Genomic DNA, 21261 nt, shown 5'->3' on the forward strand with positions numbered 1-21261 from the left:
GCGCGACCTCATGTTCCATTCTGTTTCTATGCCGCTGCGCCTCGACTCCCTGTCCTCCCGGGCTGACATTTCGCTGCCACTCCAACCACTGCTGTGGGACGCCGAACATCTGTAAGCCTCGCCTGGGCTGTGGGAGCGCGGTCTCCGTGCAGCTGCTGCTCGGTGTGTTTTTTCGCACTCCGCCGTTTGAGGTTGTGCAAACTTCCACTGGCCATACTTGACTTCAGAGACGCCAGGTCCGCGTTTGTCACTGCCTTATATGTGACCGTGATGGATTCATATCTACCTGGGTTAGCCTCTGCCAGCTGAGATACAGCGTCTGTCACTAAAGTAACTTAAATAATTCACGTTAACAATAGAGAGAAATTGGCATTTCTTTAATTCCATGTTTCCCTGGAAAGCTCTCTAAAGAACGTTCCCTGCAGTTGGTCGAGTCCAAGAATGAACCTTTTGAGCATTAGCGTCGAAGCGTTGCCAAAGGTAGAAATAAACACCGACATCCCAGCTGGATCATTTGCAGGTTGATTGAATCCCGATCCAAATGAATGTCCCCAGTTGTTAGACATATGTTGATTAGCATTTATAAGACTCAAGCTGGTATTTAATTATTATTCAGAGGTTTTTCTTTGGCATTGTTTGAAAGTTGAGATTTTATCCAAAGTGACATTAGACTGTCAAGATGCTTTTATAGCCAAGTTAACTTAAAAATAAGCTTGTAAAGCGTAAAAAAAACCCAACTCTATATCATCTTTATTTTCATTCCGATTCAACGTTTTGGTGAGATGTATTTTTTATGCACTACATTTTGTTGGCCTCATTAAAATTTTTGCAGTTTTTCTTCCACAGTGAAAATTATCCAGAGTGTTAAAAAGCTTGGGTACTCGAGAAAGCTTCTAAGTCTCTTGTTTAAGTTTTTTGTTTTCTTATATTCACTGGAACAAAAATTGCAGACTAGAGACTTTTGATATATTCGGCTCGTTATACGATGTATTTCTATACACTTGCACAAGAATTTTAGGGGAAGTTTAATTTTTCGTGACGCCTTGCGTTTGTATTTCTAATTGTTTTTTGGTGAATTAATGGAACTGAAAGCCAAACATTAGCTTTAAAGTTTGCTGGAGTCAACTGTATCCTCTCGTCCTCGGTCATCGCCAGGATCTCAAAGGATTTAATTTTTACTTAATTAGCAGAGGACGTCTGGAAGTTAAATTCAAACACTAAAATAAATAAATGCTGTGAATATTTGTGTTATTTCTATATTAAAAAAAATCTAAATATTTGATTTTACACGCTTCATTGAAATGAATAAAACAAAAACATCCTTTATAAAAAATATGAATTATTCTATTAATTGAAAAAAAATACACCGTCTTCTATAAAGTACAGGAAAATAAATTATTTATATGTACCTATGTATCATATTTTTCCCTTATCACACCTCGACTCTGGGTCGTATTTGAAATATATATATAAAAAAAATCATAGTCTTTCATTATAATGACCAGCAAAGAACAAGTCGTTGTTGTCTCCACTGCAATTTGACTTTCTATTATGTTAACAAACTGTTATGCACTACATTATGGGAGCTGGTGTTGTGACCCATTTGGTGTGGCGCTGTTCTTATTGACCCCGAAATTGAATTCAATTGAATAACCTTTGGCTTTTTACATAATTTCAAATCTTATTTAGGGCCAAAATTATGTCTCTTCGATCTTCCTTTTGACTTTCCACTAACTTTCGACCCTCCTTAGCCTACTTTAAGTTCAAAGTTGACCAAGTGCCTTTTCTAGTTGGCTCTATAGATAAGGACAATTCTTCGTCAATGTCATTATATTTTATTAACCTGAATTTCTATCTTGGTCTACGATAAAATATGCTTTATATGTTTGTACTATTCTTCATATTTAAAACAGCCCCCCTCCCTGAAATAACACAGCTTCAGGAAAACATTGGCTATTTGCTTTATTTACTTCCCTAAATAAAAAGACAAATTTGACTCTGAAAAATGACAAAGTCATAAAATGTTTGTTTTCAACTCTCTTTAAAGGTTAACTAATGTCTTGATTTAAGTGTGTCTTAAATATATCTTACGCCTCTATTGTATCATCAGTGTGTGTCTGTTTGTACAAAACTTTCTTTTCATTCAAATATTTACACTAGAAAATCTTGATCCCCGCCCACTGAAATCTTTTTTTTTCTGGAGATAAAATCTTGTTTACCATAACCTCATACACTCTGCTGTGTGTCAAACATTGATGTTTGTCACTGCAGGTCATCTATCCCGGAAGTTTCCACCTCCAAGGAAGTACAAAGCGTGGTGTGATTACAGAAGCTTCACCCTCGTAACCCCTCATTCGCCAAGATTTCAGACAGGGGAGAACTTTATAAGTTCAAAACATGGTCACGATGAGGGACTTCCCGCATCTTGGAGATGAAGACTTCAACATTTGAAACATGAGAGTGAGTCAAGTTGTTGTTTGAAATTTGCCATTTAATACTAGGGACTATATATGTAGAACTCTTAACTTAAAATGACTGCTAGCTTAATGCTAGTAAAATATGTCTTGCATTTTAAAAAGGTTGTTTGTAATTTTCTTTTTTAGGAGCAACACACAACCTTTCTTAGTCACTCAGTAGTTTTCCATTATGTTATGTCGCACAGAAGGTAAAAAAAACAACCAAAGTCTTTGTAGTGAATTCAGCATATAATGTTTTATTAAACGCCGTATGTTTATTGACTTCTCTTTCATGTCAGTGCTTTTGTTCCGCCTTTAACGGTGGCAAAAGATCTGTGCATATCATCATTTGTGAGCAATCTGAGGTGTCAGAGGTGTCCTTTTGATGTGGAGCGTCGACCTCGTGCGAAGCGCCACCTGTGTTGTGTACTGTCGATGTTTGAGTGCCTATTTGTGAGCGCCCGCACGTGGGTGTCGCTACTGTCGGCATGCGATGTCATTCCATCTTGTGTAATTACAGCTCGGCGTGAACGTGTGTGTCGTTGAAACTCCTTTTCCAGTGGGGGAAGAATGGGGCGTTGAACCATATCACACATTTCAAGATTCATCATCCATTGACAGGAATAGTTGTGACACATTTTGCAAAGGGCTACGTCACCATAGTGTGACCCATTTCATCCCAGGATCTGATTTTTTAATTTACCTTTTCACTTCCTTCGACCATAAATAAGTAAGTATTAATAAATGTATTGGTGCAAAGACACTATTACAATTACAGTGGATGTTTCGATATTAAAAGTTATTTAAAGGAAAAAAATAAGTGTTTTTAAAGAATTTGGGACCTTTTTTTGGAATATATCACAAAGAAAGACTTTTAGAAATCTATTGGAGGTATCGAATTAAGGGCAACCCAATTTGTAAATGGTTGTACGTACTAATCTACTATTTGTTTTGTTTTTTTTGGTCTTCGGTTCTGTTCCTGGGATGGAAATTGATGTCTGAATATTTTGTATCAATTTAAAAAGTCTCAGTAAAAATACAAGTATGTATCAGTGGTGTCGGAACATTAATGAATAGCTTGTGGTGCTCCACAGGGTCAGATGCTTGGTCCTATTTTGTTCTCTTAGTTCACACAAAATAAATGACTGAATCAATTTTTTATCTTAGTTTGTTTTGTTTTTCACCTTGTGTGGGTTTTGAATTTATAACTCTTATAAAAAACAAGGAAGTTTGCAGGCTCATCTAAGTTTAGTTTTATTTCCCTTAGTTTATTGACTTTTGTGTTGCTTTTTTTATTACATTTATTTGTATTGTTTATGTATGCTGATCAGTAAATGTATTATGAATGAGCTAGATTGATTTGATAACAAGACATTTTACAATTTTACAATTCAAACTTTAGCAGTCTTACCTCGATTGCTTTTATTATTAAGACTTTTTATTAAAAGTGTTGGATTCCTGCTGAGGGAACTCAATCATTGAATAAGTCAAAGTTATTTTTATTCAATTTACCGTATGCAGGGAGTTATAAATCTTTTGAAATGAGGCCTTCAAGTTGCCAAAGTTAAAATGAGTAGTGGCTAAATGTGATAAGTGACATTACACCAATAGTATTACATTCATAACGTTAAGGTAAACGCCTCCATAGCTCCATGAGGTTCCTATAGGTCTGAATCTTTTGAAAAAATATGATGGAAAATCTGGCCGGGGTCGTAGATAAGATTTCTTTCCAGTTGCAGACTTGTTCACGAGTGAGGGAACTATCATATGTGAGCCCATTTCAAAGTTCAATACAGTCAGAATGATGATTACTTTTGTGTTGTTATTCGTTGTGAATGGCTAGCATATCCCTTTAAGACGCCTCCCTATGAGGTCGAGGAGGCCCCGGGGCCGGCCTGGTACACACTGAACTCCATATGTCTGATTATTTTCCTCTGAATTCACTCAGAACATTTAATACAATCATCAAAAGTTCCCACTTCTCTCTTTTCAATAGATCTAGGTCATCCTTTTATGTCATGGAGAAAGTGGCAAAGCGACAGATTTATCCTCAATAATTAACGCTTGTTCACTAATTACTTTTAATTATCTGAGAAAAGCCCGGATTAATAAGAATACTCATATATTTATAAAAAAAATGTTTGCGTCAGTGTGTTTGCTTTTAAATGAGGCTGGTTTGTTTGTGATGATGATCTACAAATGATCCTTCAAACGCGTCATTGATAAAAAACCTCTGTCAAGGCCGTCCAGCCCCCACGACCTGGGGACCGTTCATCGAGAGCAGCTAACGATCGGGGAAACAAACATGTTTTCTTCTCTAATTCTCTTTTGGCTTCGGTTTGTTTTTGATCCGGAGACGGCACGTCGAGACGCCTTGTGGTTTGGTGAAGTTAAAAGACTATAACCAGAGCCGTGCCAAAATCTGACGCTCGCTGGAGAAACGGGGACATCGGGGGTAAACAAAGCCTCTTTCTACCCACGGAGATGAACATATGTGGGTTATGGTCGACTTGGATTCAAAAATTAATATCTCATTAATTAGCGCTTTTCGGGATGTTTGAACAGCGTCTTTCGGCTTTGATGAAAGTCGCAGATGGAAATGTGTATTAGCTTGTATTTCTTTAGTCTAACTATTATTGAATCTGTGGTTACTTCATGAAGAAACAGGGAAATACTTAACGGATATATTTGTTTTTTTTCTGCTTAATCCTGTACAAAACCAAATCATGTGACGGAGTAGTTCATCAAAAGTTTAAATATTTATGTATTACTTTTATTATTTTAAAAATGTGTTGTTTTACAAACGATGAAACATCTAATCAGAGTGCTCACAGTTTCAAAAACACTACTAGAAAAAAGGATTATAATTTCGGCCTCAAACCACAACTGGAATCAATTTGATTCTGGGAGCGACACAGCTTATCTAACTAAATGAATGACATCCAATATTTCGCAATCTTGCCTGCCTTAAGACCTTGGCTCCTGCAAGGGTTTGGTTGTGTTCATTTCTCTTTGTTAGTGATCGATACACATTAACATCACATTTTTTTTCATAATTTCATATTAGTATTTAACAATGTCGATTTTTTTTTTATAATCAGTCATTATGTCCTCAGCAGCTAAAGCAACAGCAAGATTCTGTTGATGACTGAGGACGAGAGGATACAGTGACTCCAGCAGCTTTAAAAGCTGATTTTTGAACATATTTGTTTTTCAAAACAAATGAAAGCAGTTACAACTTCATCAAGAATCATGTGGTCTGTAAATTCTGCAACACCAGAGTCAAGTACTCGACAATACTACAAATATATACTTGTTGAAACAGTTTCTCAACATACCATAACGTTGCCCCTGTATCGCGATACGTATCGCTACATTCTTGCCAATACACACCTCTACGTATTGTGTAGGCATTACAGGGCGAAACGTGATACATTGGACAGGAAATAATCATTTGATTGTTTGATCATTTTAACCCTTTTTTTTTTTAAATACTAACTATTTCTTAAATTAAAAATGAAACATTTTGAAGAAATACTCTACAAATTAAATTTGGTAAACAAAAAAACTGTGAGAATATTGAGAATTATTTTTGTTATCTGGAAAAATCCACTTTATTTTTTAATAAGGAGTGTGAACGATACACTAATAAGCCATAATATTCTCCATCCACTAATGAGGTCATCTTGATTGGAATCATCCTCATTTCAAGTGTTGACTTATTGAATAATTGTTTCCTGCGATTGAAGCTTTCAAACAAACTCATCATTTAGACTCTTTGGTTTCAACGTTCACGACTAGTTTACGTCGAAGTGGATTATATCGGTGACTTGGACCCAGTCAAGTGTTAAAGTCACGTATATCAGTCAATGTGTTTAGTTTTATTTTATACGTGACCTTCACGGGCGATCGAAAAACATCCACTTTCAATACTGGTTCTTTGTGTTCTGTTGCCGCTGTCATTACTATTTCATCTTTGTCGTTTGTTAACTGGTCGTGTGGTCAAAATTGCAGTTTCCACACATTTCTAAATAATGCATCCTCTCCTCTCTGTCCGTGTTTGACAGTGTTATTTCCGCGGCGGTGCATGTTTCTGGGATGTGTGTATAACGTGCTAACACAATGGAGGACCAAGCTAATTATGTTTCTGTCAATAATTCATCGCTGGGGGGGGTTCCACAGACACATACAGTTTCCTCTTCGCCCGACATGCAGTAAAGACGTACTCTCGGAGACCACAGAAGAAGTTACGAGCATCAATATTTCATAGTTAATTACGAGCGGAGCGTCTGTGACTTTAATATTCCTGGAGAAATCCTCGCGGTGACGGTTGTTGTTAGCGACACGACAGGCAGGAGTAAAGCCGGATGAATTAATAAGCACGGCAGATATGGATAGTTCGGCGAGGCGGTTGATTATTGTTTCGTCGTTTCATAATTGGACAAAAACAATCTTTTTATCCATCAAAAGCACTTTTTTATTTCCTTCTTTTTGGATTTCTATCAAAGGTGGCAATGGAAGGGCTGAAATACAATTCAAAGAAATTGTTTCACTTTTTTGTTTTGCACACAAACAGTCATGTTGCAGCGGCTTCACCAGGATGTTAAAGGACACATTATAATCAAATCACTTAAAGAAAATGACAACAAGATGATACAAAGAGAATCTCTATCTTGTATTGGCTTTTTTTTTTAAGTATTGCATGATGAGATGAACAAATATACTGTTTGCAAAGACACACCAATTATTAGATAGATCCATTTTCAAAGGTACAATTGGCAAACTTATCGTCCCCCATATAATTCCTGCTACACCATATACAGTGCATCGTGTTCTTCTCCTAAGTTAATACTAAACTCTGCAGCCAGAACTCTGACGTGCTCTAGTAGAAGAACTCACATTTCCCGATCCTTAAATCTCTTCAGTGGCTGCCAGTTTCTTTCAGGATCAACTTTAAAATGATGGTTCTTACTTTACTAAGCTTTGGAACGATCTTCCTCTCTTTCTGCGCTTGATGTATCTACTGACTCCTTCAAGAAACTTCTTAAGACACTTTAATTCGTGGAGGCTTTTCCTTGATTCTCTGGGACTTCTGTGTTTGTCTCGATGGTGTCATGACCTTTTAAGCATATATTTTATTGAGTATTGTTTTAATTGTTTAAGCGCTTTGTGACCCTGGTCTAGAAAAGCACTCTACAAACATTACTTACTTAGTTACTTACATTCCGACAAACTGTACAACTGTCTGGTTCGGCAGCTGCACATCATAACAGAAAAATGCTCTCAGTTTTTACCTGACGTCAAAAACCATCCGCAATGCCATAAAAAAACTCTAAACACAATATTATACATTGAGACTGTGCAGTATAATATAATATTAGGACAAAATAAAGGGTGAATTGAGTGTTTTACCGTAGTATAGAGATTGTGTAGACTGTTTTCATTATCTATTTAGTTCTTAATGTAGTTTTTACTACTGTTATGTTCAGTTTAGCAGCACAGAATATATAAATGAAATATAATAAATTAAATAAAAATGGATTAAAAAAAAATCAAATACAATATCATAAAATGTAATTTAAATAATGAATGAATGAGAATACAAAATAGAGCAGCGTAGAAAGTTTTTTCACTGTCAATTTTCATTCCAGTCATAATTTTTCTTGTTATCGTTAAACCATTTCTCTTAAAGCACTACGTGTAAAAAAGTCTATATTTTAAAATCTGAAACAGTCCAGAAACAGACATACATCTACATAATGTTGTAGTGAGGGATCATGGGACTTATTCAACTGAAGGTATGAGTCTGATTGTCTCAATCATTTATGTGTTCGTCCTCCTACACCAAACATTCTCAACAACAGTTTTACTCTAATTATTCAACATCTCTGATTATTGTTGACGATGATAATCTCCTCACTTTATCTGAAACACTGGTATTTTTTATAGATCATGATTAATGAAACATTATTCTACTGTGGACCACATCAAATGACTTTGCTGGCCAAATTTGGCCCCTGGGCCTTGTGCTACTAAAACTTTTTTAATTGTTAAAAAAAAACAAATACATTAAAACTAAGTAAATTAAGACTAAAAAATAGAAGAAACAGTTTGAATTATTATTGTTAATAAATATAGTTATTTAAAGCGTGAGCCGCCTGAAATAAGGCTTTAATGCTCAAAGGTAGTAGATGAGAACCTGCCTCCCATAAGGAAGAACTTCAAAAATACATTGTACTCTGAAGGCAAATAAATCCAAACTTGGAAGTATCTTGTGTGTTTTACCCACACCTGACGCAGCCATTAACCCCTGGGGCGCCGCCGGGTGTGTTTGTTTAGCCCCACCTCTGGAACTAATCACCTAATGAGGCCATTGCTGGAGTGTCGGGGTCACAGCGATTTGTATTATCCTCTGCATGTGTGTTTGGTGCAGGTGGTATCCCTTGAGGTGGAGGGAACCCCCGAGGGAGATATTCTGGGAACCAGTGTGAGCTTTTTGGGGGGGCAGAGAGGCTTTGTCCAGTCAAAAAATTGCTTGGATGGTGATGGATACCTCGCCCCAGGGAAAATGGTCACGGAGGCACTTAACCGTAAAAAAAAAAGACAAACACAAACACCCGAGCACCAGACGAGGGGGCAGACAATGGCACACGGCGAGGTGGAAATGAGATGTTTAGCTTGATGATGCGTGACATCTGTAATGCATTCTAATTCTTCCCATCAGAGCAGTGGTCTTTAAAAATGATTGATGATGTTTCGTCGTCTCAGTAAACACAGCTTAAGAGATGGAGTCCATGTTTGATCATGCTTGAGTAGAATAGCTTTATTTAAAACCATTCAAGCTGAATAATGTAGAATCAGGTTTTTTTTTACCACCATGAATAAATAAATAATAATAATACAATATATATATATATATATATATAATTTAGCTGTGTATATACTGTATAATTTAGCACTGTATATACAATTTAGCTGTCTTTCTTTTTCAATATAGTGTATAAAAAAGAAAAGTAATTGCAATTAATGTATGAATATTTGAATTGCAATTTCCTTTGTTGCTATTCTTGATGGCAGTCATTAGGTCCTAGCTGAAGCCACAACCAGATTTTGTTGATGACTGAGGACGAGAGGATACAGTCGACTCCAGCTGCTTTTAAACATGATGTTAGGAAATAGTTTGATTTTAAAACAAATCAAGGCAGTTACGACTTACGAGACAACTACTCGACAATACTAATGAAATTGGGTTTTAACCATTTATTAACATTATTTTTATGAATTTGAATTAAAAATAATAAATCAATATTAATTGGTAAATATAGATTTACATTTTTTGTTTAACTAAGACAGCAACATTCTCCAACTTCTTTGCAAAATGGTGATGTATAAATCATTAAAGTAAACTTCAAACTTCACTCATTTCCTTCTCACCCTCATTTCGACTGAGGGTTGGGAGAATTTTAAGCCTAATGTGCCTTTTCTGAGTTACAAACGGAAGTGTGTTTTTACTTCGTCCTTCTACACACAGATTTTTTGAGAGATTTACCCCGAGTGTTTCCTGTCTGCGTAGCATGTTAGCCTTTTTAGCTTCCTCTACAAACCATCTTAAAATACAGACTTGTTTAATTTGTTCCCCCAACACTTCCTCTTGTCGAGGCTAAAGTACAAGATGGAGGGAAGTATGGAGGGAAAAAGATGTTTTTAAGTTGGTCTTTTTGGACGAGCAGGATGAAGAAAAGTGGCCATTCGCGTCTGTCATATGGACATACTGTATATATATATTTATATATCGGTTTTGACTCTGAAAAGACACAGATTACTCTGAAAACAACTCTTTGTGGACATGAGATTTAGTAGAAAATTAGTGGAATATATTAATTTTGGGTGAACCATCAAGTGATTACCAAATACTTCACCATAGGGAAATGTTTTTAACTTGTTTAACTTGTTTGACATACTTGTGCAGTCATGACACTGGTTAAGGAACTTGAGTTTTCCTACTTGTTTAACTTACATGTGATTTTGCAGCACTCCACTTAATATCTGAAGTTTTGTCCAGTGAGTGAGCAGTTATTAAATATGGAACAGATTTATAAACTAAACAAACACAAAACATTGAACATTTGGGGGAAAATACGCAATGTTTTAGGGAAACGACAAAAAAATCCACAAAACGAGAGATAAGTAAAAAAAAAAAATTTTGATTCAAAAGATAAGTTGTTTTTTTGACGAAGTTTTCATATGAAGTGGCCATTTTTTGTGCTTTTGCTATTTAAGTGTAAGACCCTTGTGTCGGATTATTCTACATTAAAAGCAGTTGTTTTCTACAAGTACGCATTAAACACCTCATACACAGCTTTTATTGTTGCTTTTCACCCATTGTGAGTGTGAATACTGGTCCATAAGTAAAGTAGATGTGGTAGTAAAAGGGTAAAAATAGGTCAAAAACCATATATTTGCTAGGAAGATTCATCGGTATTCCCTAAAAAAAACAAACAAAAAAAAATTCTACTGACTATATAAGGACGATAATGTATTCATAGCGGGTCTTAATAAGACTGATTGTTATTTATTTTGATTTTTTTTAGACACTGTGGTTGTTTTTTTAAACAGAAACCTGAACACGTAGCGCCTACTGTCTGCACATGCCTCGTGCGTTCCACTACTTTGTTGAGAGCATTTGCATTTCGGCTGTGTTTTTGGAGCAGGAATCTTGCTGTGCTTTTGTATTTCAAATTCATAACATACTGTATGCGGCAAAGCTACCTCGAGTATTGAGTCCTCACGTAACACGGTTCTTTATTCGCACAAAGTATTGCTAGAGACCGGCGTGTACCGATGCCACAGGACTCATCGCCGACATGAGCCGCAGGAACTCCCATCGGACCCCCAAGGAATCATCATAGATCTGGCAATCAATGACATCCCAAGGTGTTGTGAGGTTCTTCAGCGTTGGATTGACACCGTGTGGGATTAGATTTGGGAATGTCATCCTTGAATAGGGAAGGATTTTGTCTTTGAAAAATGTTGTGAAAACTTCAGAATCTCTTGTTCGTTTTAAAAAAGACCACCAAGAGTCTCCGGTAAAAAAAAACGAAATAAATGAGAAAAAAGAGCAGATGGATTGAAAGTCGACTGCAACATGTAGCTAATAATTACTGTAAAAGATCACAGACATGGTGTTGGGAGCAAATGACAGTTTGTTAGGGGGAAAAAAAAGCCACCTTTTCATCCACAGTGATGTTCTCCGCTACAAGGTTTACAGACTAACAAATTAAAGGAATGAAGAATGACAACCTGACGACACATGTTTGCCTTTAGTGTCAGTGTTTTGGCCCAAAAAGTCGAATGATATAAAAAAAAAAAAAGAAAAAAGAAAACACACAGAAAAAAGCTGGGACATGAAAGTTCAGGTTTGGTTGAACAGTGGGTAGCTTATTAAATCCACTTTGATCCCACTGTCTTTGATATCTGTGCGCTCATAAAGAATTCACTTTCAGTCGTAAATATAGGTAGTTCAGAGAGACATCATGACACACACACCCCTCGCTCGCTTTCGGTCTCTTTAAATTATACAAAACAAGCAGCGATAATGCGCAGGTCATACCTCATGCACGGGCGGGGAGTGGCTGCGTTCAGTGAGTTGTCGTGGAATATAGCGCGAGACTTGGTCCATGTCAAGTCACAGTGAATGAATTTGATTGACATTGGACTTAAAGATACTTGCTATTATAATATACCTGAGCTGAACATTTCAACCTTTAAAATAAATAAACACAATTTGGCAGATCTTAAATTGTGTGTTTTTAATTGTGCTTTACAATAGTTTAACTTACGCTTAAAACAATTTGGCTTTGTCTTGTTTATATTTAAAGAATGTTTATCAGTTTCTAACAGTCATGGTAAAAGAAAAGACCCCAACAAATTAAATATATGCAGTGGAACATACATTTCTCGATGAATATAATTCTAAATATGCATTTTACGGTGTGTTGTATGTCTTATACGACTTAATAATGTTGCTCCCATGTTAAATTATAAAGCCACTAAACTACTTTTGGTTCCAAAAAACTTATTTTAGAAATGCTTTCTTATTTGCAAAGCTGGAACAGCTTTTGTTAACTGCTATGCTAAAATTGAAATCAATATCATTTGGAAAATGAAAGTAAAAATAATAGTTGATACAGTTTATTTTTGAAAGTTAAATAAAAAGGTGCATTCGATAGAGAAAGTCAGTTCCTTTGTTCCACCAGATCATTTTCAATGATAATAATAATAAAAAAAGACTTTTGGTTTCACCAGTGTTTAGAGCTATGCTAACAGTGAAAGCTAAAGCATATATGACTGAAATAAGTATAGTCGGTAAAGTTTGTTTTCACACTTCGCTAAAAGGGTCCATTCAATAGAGAAAAGATCAGGTTATTGGTTCACCTGATTACTGTCAATGACAAAAACATTTAACAGAAAAAACAATCAAAACACTTGACTTTCCCTGCTTACGTAAGCGCTGTGCTAACACTTGGGTATAATTTAATTTGTTTTGATATTTCCTTGTCAAATTATTGTATTAGGTTAGTTAAAAATATATTTTAAATAATAATAAAAATTCTATCTTATGTTTCTATTACACTCAACTAATCTAAAAGAAAATAATTATTAAAATCTTCATAATAAATTAAACTAAACCCAACGCTTAGTAGTCCATAAAGTTTGTTTTTCCACTTGGAAAGTTAACTTAGAAGTTAAAAAAAAGGGTCCACTGATCACTGTCAATAACAAATACGATTAAGATAAAAATATATATAATAATATATTTAGTTTAATTAATCTAAAATAAGTTAAATTAGTTGTGGAAAGGATTTAAAAATAATGAATTTTGGATGATTTGCTCAAGAGCTGACAAATCTGACAATCGGGACAAAAAGCCACTTACCCATGACCCTTTGCTCCAGTTGCTGTTGATGATAATTGTCCCAGTTTTCCGGGGTGAAATTAATGAGCAGCATCTATCAGACCTCTGCCACGTCGTGGTCCCGAGCGAACTCTGACCCGGCGGTGCCACCCGTCGAGCCCACCGAGCCTCCGGGCCATGCTTGTTTGTTTGCCTCGCCCAGGAGATGACACTACGCCAGAGAGATGGAAAGGTCATAGCTGTTTGTGACCTGACCCCTCACCTTTCATTCTGCCTCATGCCAGGACACATGGTGTGTGATGACGGGGTAGCGCAGGCATTCGCCCGGCGAGAGATAAATGAGCACCAGAACTTCAGCGAGAGACGGGGTTTTGGTTTCCTGGCAGGCAGTCTGTGACCTTCAGTCTTCAGTGGCTGCTTTTTGCAAATGACTAGGATGCTTCGTTCGTGCTTGCAGGACAGAAGGATGAACTGACCACAGAAAAACCAACAATAAGTGCTTGAGTTTTACTTGAGAACAAGAAGGCTTTTTATATTAGAAGTTGAAAATGTCAGAAAACATGATATTTTGCATTAACTTATATATGTAAATACATTTTAAAAATGATGGTTGTAGTTGTTTTTTTAACAAAAGTGCATTTTAGTTCATTATTTACTTTTTTTTCTCCTGTTCTCAAAAGCTGGAAATCTGGATAATTGTGTTTACTGGTGTCCAAAAAAGGGGCTCACCATTCATTCTGAGGTCCTGAAATACACTGCAACCATTTTTAATCTCGGTATATTCATTTATATGATTTATATTTAAAATCTGGACAAAACATATTACATGTTATGAACCTAATTGTATAACTATAATACATACTATATATATATATATATATATATATGAAATACATTAAGTTAACATTTATTCAGATTATGAAAATATCTTGGTTCATTCCAGCATGTAAATGATTTTTGGGTAATTTTGTTGATTTGAAGTTATTGTACCTGCTATAAAGCAGGGGTCCCAAATCTATTTTGCACCCTTAAATTGTTTAATGTCTGCATTAGTTTTAGAGAATCCAGTTTGATCTTCAAAATAAAACATCTCTAAGCCATTATAATCGATACAACAAACATTCTTTATTGTTTTATTTTGTCTTGCTCTATGACCCGTTAAGAAATATCTTGTGGGTGGGGACCACTGCAATTAAATACCCCAATGGTGTTTTTTGTTTTATTTTATTTAGGTGAATTTCTTATTTTCTTATACTTGTATATAAATTGATTCATTTAAAAATTGCCTGTTTGATTTCTATGCAAAAATTAGGAAATTAGGTTTTTGGCTATGGTTAGTAAAGATGCCAATCTGGATAAAATTGCTACATTGTATCTAATTTAATGCATTTTTGAACAAATCAATTCCTTTTGTAAATGGTTTTATTGTTAGCCACACTAGGGATTTAGGGATAATAATAACATTTATTTTTATTAATTTGTATCTGAACAACGAGCATAATAAACATTATCATGCATCATTAGCTTTCAAGGTGTTGATTTCTACATGTAATGAATATTTAGTTTTTCAACAATTTTCGACTGATTCTATTAAGTGTATAGGCAGAAAATGTACTGGAAAAGAGCACCACATAAATTACATTTCACCAGTAGCCACTGCAGTTAAGGTTGGCTCCGGGCGCCTTAAAAATGCCCCTTCGACCTCCTTAGGAGATGTTACGTGTATATCAAACTAGAAAGAGTTTCAGGACACTTGTGGAGAGACTATCTGCTGCTCTACCTGGAAACAGTCTGGGCCTTTTTTCTCTGTCTGCTCACAGTACCTCAATTTGGAGTGACTATTCACCCATAAATAATGAATGTGTTATCAACAGTCTGATTAAATTGTAGTTTCGATCTCCGCCATTTTGCATTGCTTTTCGGTGTTGCAATGTACAGTAAGCTGAAAGCTCCAGTTAAGCTAATACATCATTACCATCAAATAGACGAGGAAAACAGAAGATTTTACGACTGTCAGTCTGTCACAGGGCACACAAAGACAGACAAACGTTCACACATACTCTCATATCTCTCAGACAATTTTTCCCAAAGTTCTCAATCAACCCTTTTTTGGAATGTGGGAGGAAACATACAAACTCCACACAAAAAGTACACAAGTTAGCTAGGCCTGATAGCGACCAGCAAACTTCTTGCTGTGAGGCGACCTTTGCGCCCTATTTTCCTAACATTTAACAGCAAATACAAGTAGTTGGATCTAAGGGCCCACATGCTTGACATCCTTCTGGAAATTGGGATTGCTATAGAGGGTTGAAGGATGCCTTCAGAACACATGACAATATTTCATTTAACCATTACATATCACTTTTTAACAACCTTGGTTTTGGTATTGTCTGGTATATTTGTATATACAAATGAGCCGCCGACTTGTAAGTCTGGTCTTTTGTGCCGGAGTTTGTCATTTCCCATTTTGTTTGATAAAGTTCGATGGTTGTAGTCGACATCTGTCGGAATTTGTCAGGGTAGAGAAAGTACAAAAACAAAACCTGCTTTAAAAACAACAGAGAGAAATCTCTACTTCTTTGCCCGACTTAATTAGTGCTGTAATCTGCCATGTGTCGAAGCCAGATACTCGCAACCCCTGCGTCCTCATTAAAACACAAAAGTACAAGCCCGACTTAGAGAATTGATCAGAAAGCTGTTGTGATATCAATTCCGTTTATTGTTCTCTGCTGGCTCGGTATGGAAGGAATTCTAATTGGCTTGGTTCAGATCAAGAAAAGGTGCCAGATTAACAAGAGAAACCTTGCTAACACAAAGAGAATTCCTAACTTAACAAGATGTCGTTTCTCATTGATAACCTCCGTCAGGCTTCCCTTCCTTTTTGAATAATTAGGAGATTTGGATTTGAATACACTTCAGGAATCATTACATACAGTAGGAAATGGTTAAATATTTTAAGATTCTCTCCAAGATGTGTTTTTTTAAAACCTCTTTTATCATGCTCGAAATGTCAGGTAGCAAGGATGTATCAAAGGAAGGATGTGACGTGTTCTCTTCGGGAATGGCAGACCGACTGTCATGCTGTTTTTGAAAAGGTCCTACTGTAGAAAGTTTTCAGGAACAGAGAGGACACAGTTTTTGAGATTCAATAAGCGCCAAACTATGGACGCTCAAACACTATAAAACTTTATAAACGTCTTCACTGTCAGCTCTATATGACATTCTGATGCCATTTTCACGATAAAATACACCTTTCTATCTTTTTTTTAGGGTTCCAACAATTCATAAATAGTCTTTAAATTAATTCATTCAAAATCAAGGTCATAATCAATTAATATTTCTTAAATCAAATTTCAAAATTTTCTCTAAAAAAGCAGATAAAGAAACAGATGTTTTCCTTGGACAAGGTTAAAGGTGTAAGTAAATGAGAATTGCTTGTACATACATAATTTTTCTTCATGGCCCAAAGCAAGATGGTGTATTTCGTGCAGGACCTTTTTCAAATTTAGCAAGATGGTCGTCTTGCAAAGTTTCTCAGTGGACTAAAAAGTCGAGTTTATTCTATTTTAAAATAAGCATTTGAGTAAAATGGTCCATAAACCCATGTAAATTAAGTATGTTTCTTAATTTTTCAATTAAATTAAAAAAAAAGTTTAAAGGAGTCTTAAATATAACTTGAAGTCTAAAGATGTAGGAAAACTAATTACTAACTAAGTTAATGTCGTATGAAAAAAAGGGCTTTGTTAATGTGTTGTCGTCCAAGGAAAAAAAATGAAAGTCAATGAAAAAATGAGTTATAAAAGAAATATGGTTAAAAAAAAGAAAATAACAATCAGAGCTGCTGATGTGGATCAATGGCGTGATTAAACTGTTATTATGTGTGCAATCGACGTAAGAAATTGTTGATTTGGAATTGTGTTTATGGGTTCAAGTACTTGCTTAATGGCCTCACCATTGAGCACAAGTACATCATAAATTCCCGGCCCCGGCAAATTTGGCATTTTTTCTGATGTTAACCTTTAGTGACAATGTTTCAAACCGTTGTAGTGACTGAACCGTGACTGAAGCTAGAGGCATCAAGTTATTCTTTGATTCATGTTTAAAAATTAAAATTCAGACTTGTTTGACGCAGAGTTATGCCTGGAAACTTTCCATTTCCATTTCTAAAGAGAGTCACGGCCTAACTTGTATTTTGCAGTAAGGTTGAGGACTTCAGTTAGCTACAATTCTTGGAATATTCCAGATTCTATTTGACTCTGTAGGAAGCAAATTTTTCTCAGGTTTGAACAAAGTTCAAAATGACTCTTTTGACATGGATGATAGTTAGAAAGATGGATGGATGGATGGATGGATGGATGGATGGATGGATGGATGGATGGATGGATGGATGGATGGATGGATGGATGGATGGATGGATGGATGGATGGATGGATGGATGGATGGATGGATGGATGGATGGATGGATGGATGGATGGATAGACAGACTTTATTAACCCCTTTGGAGATCGCTTTCGGAAAATTGGTTTCCAGTTCACAGCAGACAATAGTTTCATTAAAACAAGAACAAAGTGCAATAAAAAGAACAAGGCACAAGGGTTGACGAAGTGCAAATATAAAGAACTTACATCAAAGTAAATAAAACAAAGAAAATTATACAAATATTAAAAAGATGTGATCTTAACATACAGTGACATGAAAAGTGGGCTCTGTTATTTTTTTCTAGATTGTTGGAGGATATTCTTATATTTATCTTGAGACACTTGATTTTTATTACTAATTCTTCAAAGTCATAGAAACATTTTCACATTCTTAACCCTCAAAAATCGGAATTTTTCGCTGCACAATGAATACACTATCTGCGACGCCACATTGTCGAGTTAAAGACTGTGACTCCACGACTCCGGTCATTATCTGCCACTTTTTATTGACCTCTCGGGCCACTTTCACTTTTGTTTCTACTCTCTAACGGCCATTAAGAGTCGAGAAAGACACAAAAATCACCTTATTAGAGACACTTATTTCCATGTCGTTCACTATTGACTCATCTTCACGGGTGAGTCGTCGTCTTGCCTCACATTTTTTGTGGCACTCCGGGGGCATTTAAAGTGTCAACATTTAACACCGCGGTACTAATGATGAAGACCCACATGATAGAAATCTTTATCGCTCCTATGCGCCGAATCACATTGTTGGTTTTTTTTCTTTTTCTCTCCATTTCAGAGTAGATTAGCTTCCAAGAATAATGTATTTCAGTAATGAAAACTCTTCAGAGACAGAGCTGAAAATACACATTCACACACACGAACAGCATGTTATTTTCACACTCCAGGGGAAGTCCTATTAATCTTCAGACTTCTCTTTTTTTTTTTCTCCTCCTCGTCTTCCTCATTTGGAGTCAGCTCATGAACAATTCAGTTTCTGCCTGCTAATAGTGTTTCACAAGGCTCTGTGGGATATCTTTTATACATCAATAAGGGCAATTATCAGCTTAACTGAGAAGGCAGTGTCGCCAGTTCTGCCATGCCCTTCTCGCTGCTGTGCTCTCGTTAGACCCACTCGCTGATGCCCCGGTTAAATTCCACTCACAACACCTCATGATTCACACCAGTTGATTTCACTGGACGCAGTTAAAAAATTACTTTGAGGGGTAAATGAATGAAGTTATTGCTCAATGATCTAAAAAATATTTGGCTAAATGTATGCCCTCTACTTTATAAAGTGATTTCTTATTATAATATATAATATAAAGGCCCGATATGTCGTTTAAAAAAAATAGTTTCTGGCTCCCCCTAGTGTCTGAATAGTGTATCAATGTTTTACCTTTATGTGTAGTCTAGGCTTGTAAATTGTATAACCTGTTACACACAGATGTAGAATATAACAGGTTCTGTCTCTATTCAAACGTCTTTTAATCCCATTACAACAGACATCGGCAAAGTGCGGCCTGTGGGCCATATGCGGCCATTTGACTGTATTCATGTTGCCCTCTAGTTTTCAAAAATCAGACAGATCATGTAGAAACTAGCAATTGTATTATTTAATTGTTTTGATTGTTTATTACAAGTATCTAAAAATCATTATAATGGTTTTACATTTTGGACCTTCCTTCCAATCCTTTTTGTGAATTTTTATTTTCCATCAAGTTGTATAAACAATACAATCAAATAATGATTTTAGACTATTTAGCTTGATTGTATTATTTGTTTTTTTTAACCTTACTCATTTTATTCTTCCCATTATATTAAGGCTTTAAGTTCTTTTAATTTTTCTTGATGGCCCCTCACAACAGTCATTGTATAAAATGTGGCCCCTAAGGAAATTCAATTTCCCACTACTGCATTACAGCAAAGCCCTTACCGTAGTTTTAAGACTTTTTTTTTATATTCTTTTATACCTACTTCAAATAGGTGCTTAACTATGATGCACCCTCAAAATAATTGTATGTTATGCTGATGAACTCCCATACTCTTTAAGGAAGTAAGTGTTTTTTTGTTAAAGGCCCTATAGAAAAATCAGTTTCTGGCTTCTCCTAAAATTACAGTGATTTCAATGAGTTTAAGATGTGCATTAATTAAAGAAGAAAAGCGTAACTACATTGTCATATATTCACCATGTTGCCAAATTCGTAATTTCTTTGTTTCATCATTGCCATATTTTAGTACTTTTGTTGTAAAAAAAAAAGAAGAAAAGGGTTATTTTTGTGTCAGTCCACATTTTATCTTGTTGGTAACCTCAAAAAGTCTATAATATTAAATACTTTCTCAGACCCACTGCTGTAAAACAGTTTTGTGTTCATGTGTACATTGACAGCCCGGGAAAAGTTTTTTACTGAAGAGTATCGTTAAAATATGAGCTACAAATATCAATTATTAAAGCAAATATGAATCAATAATAATAATAATATTGTATTTTTTTTACATATTGTTACTTTAAGGATTGAATACTTTCATAAATATGGTCATCAGCACACTCAAAATTTCCCAAATATTAAGCATTGGTCGCTGTCACAAACTTTAGGGAAAACACCATTAAATAAGTGATTTTCATGTTAGTTTGCTGAACTGATTTGTTCAACAACAGATTCATGATCAAAGTCTGAAATAATAAATCTAAAGGTAAATTCAACATCCAACAACATCCGGGTCATTGTGACTCATAAGTTGAGGTCTGCTGGCTGTTTGGGGTCAATAAGATAATCAAACAGAAACACTGTAGTGGACAATAGGCTTTATTTATACGTCTTCTCTACTGGTTCAATGGTCTGTTCAGGAGTATAAGAACATTTAAATGGGCATCAGGATCAAACATTTTCTGTGACTTGGTTATGGAACTTTAAACAAACCAATAATCAACAGAAAACTCTCAAACACAGTCAAAACAGTTTATTTTCCTTCAAAATATTGATTACTCAATTCCTATTTCCTTAGGTGGCCAATGAGATCTTCTGGTCTTTGATGGTCCTCGAGGGTGTAGGGTAATTCAATGGGGTTAAATAAGGTAATGTATTATGTGACCTTTAATATAAAAAAATGAATAGAAAATCAACCTCTCAAGTAATGGTAGTTATTCCTCAAACTATAGTTTGGATCCCTTGGCACAAGAGGGCACCACAGCCACGCTTACCCCCCAGGGATGCCACCTCACTCCATCAACCCACTCCCCCCCGCCCGCCCTGCCCAATTGTTATTACATTTTTTTCCAAAAGGGATTGGCATGCAGGGGGCAGCCGTGCACAGCTGGCAGCATTAGCGGTTTAACCCTTGATAATGCTAACACAAGATTGGGCATGGTGGCAGACACTGTGAGCCATATGACCGGTGGTGGGTAGGGGTTGAGCTCAAGGGGTGCAGGGGCGGATTTCTAGTGGTGAGCTGATCCAGATAGGGATTA

Source organism: Callionymus lyra, chromosome 6, assembly GCF_982586985.1.
Source record: "Callionymus lyra chromosome 6, fCalLyr1.hap1.1, whole genome shotgun sequence".
NCBI classification, from domain to species: domain Eukaryota; kingdom Metazoa; phylum Chordata; class Actinopteri; order Syngnathiformes; family Callionymidae; genus Callionymus; species Callionymus lyra.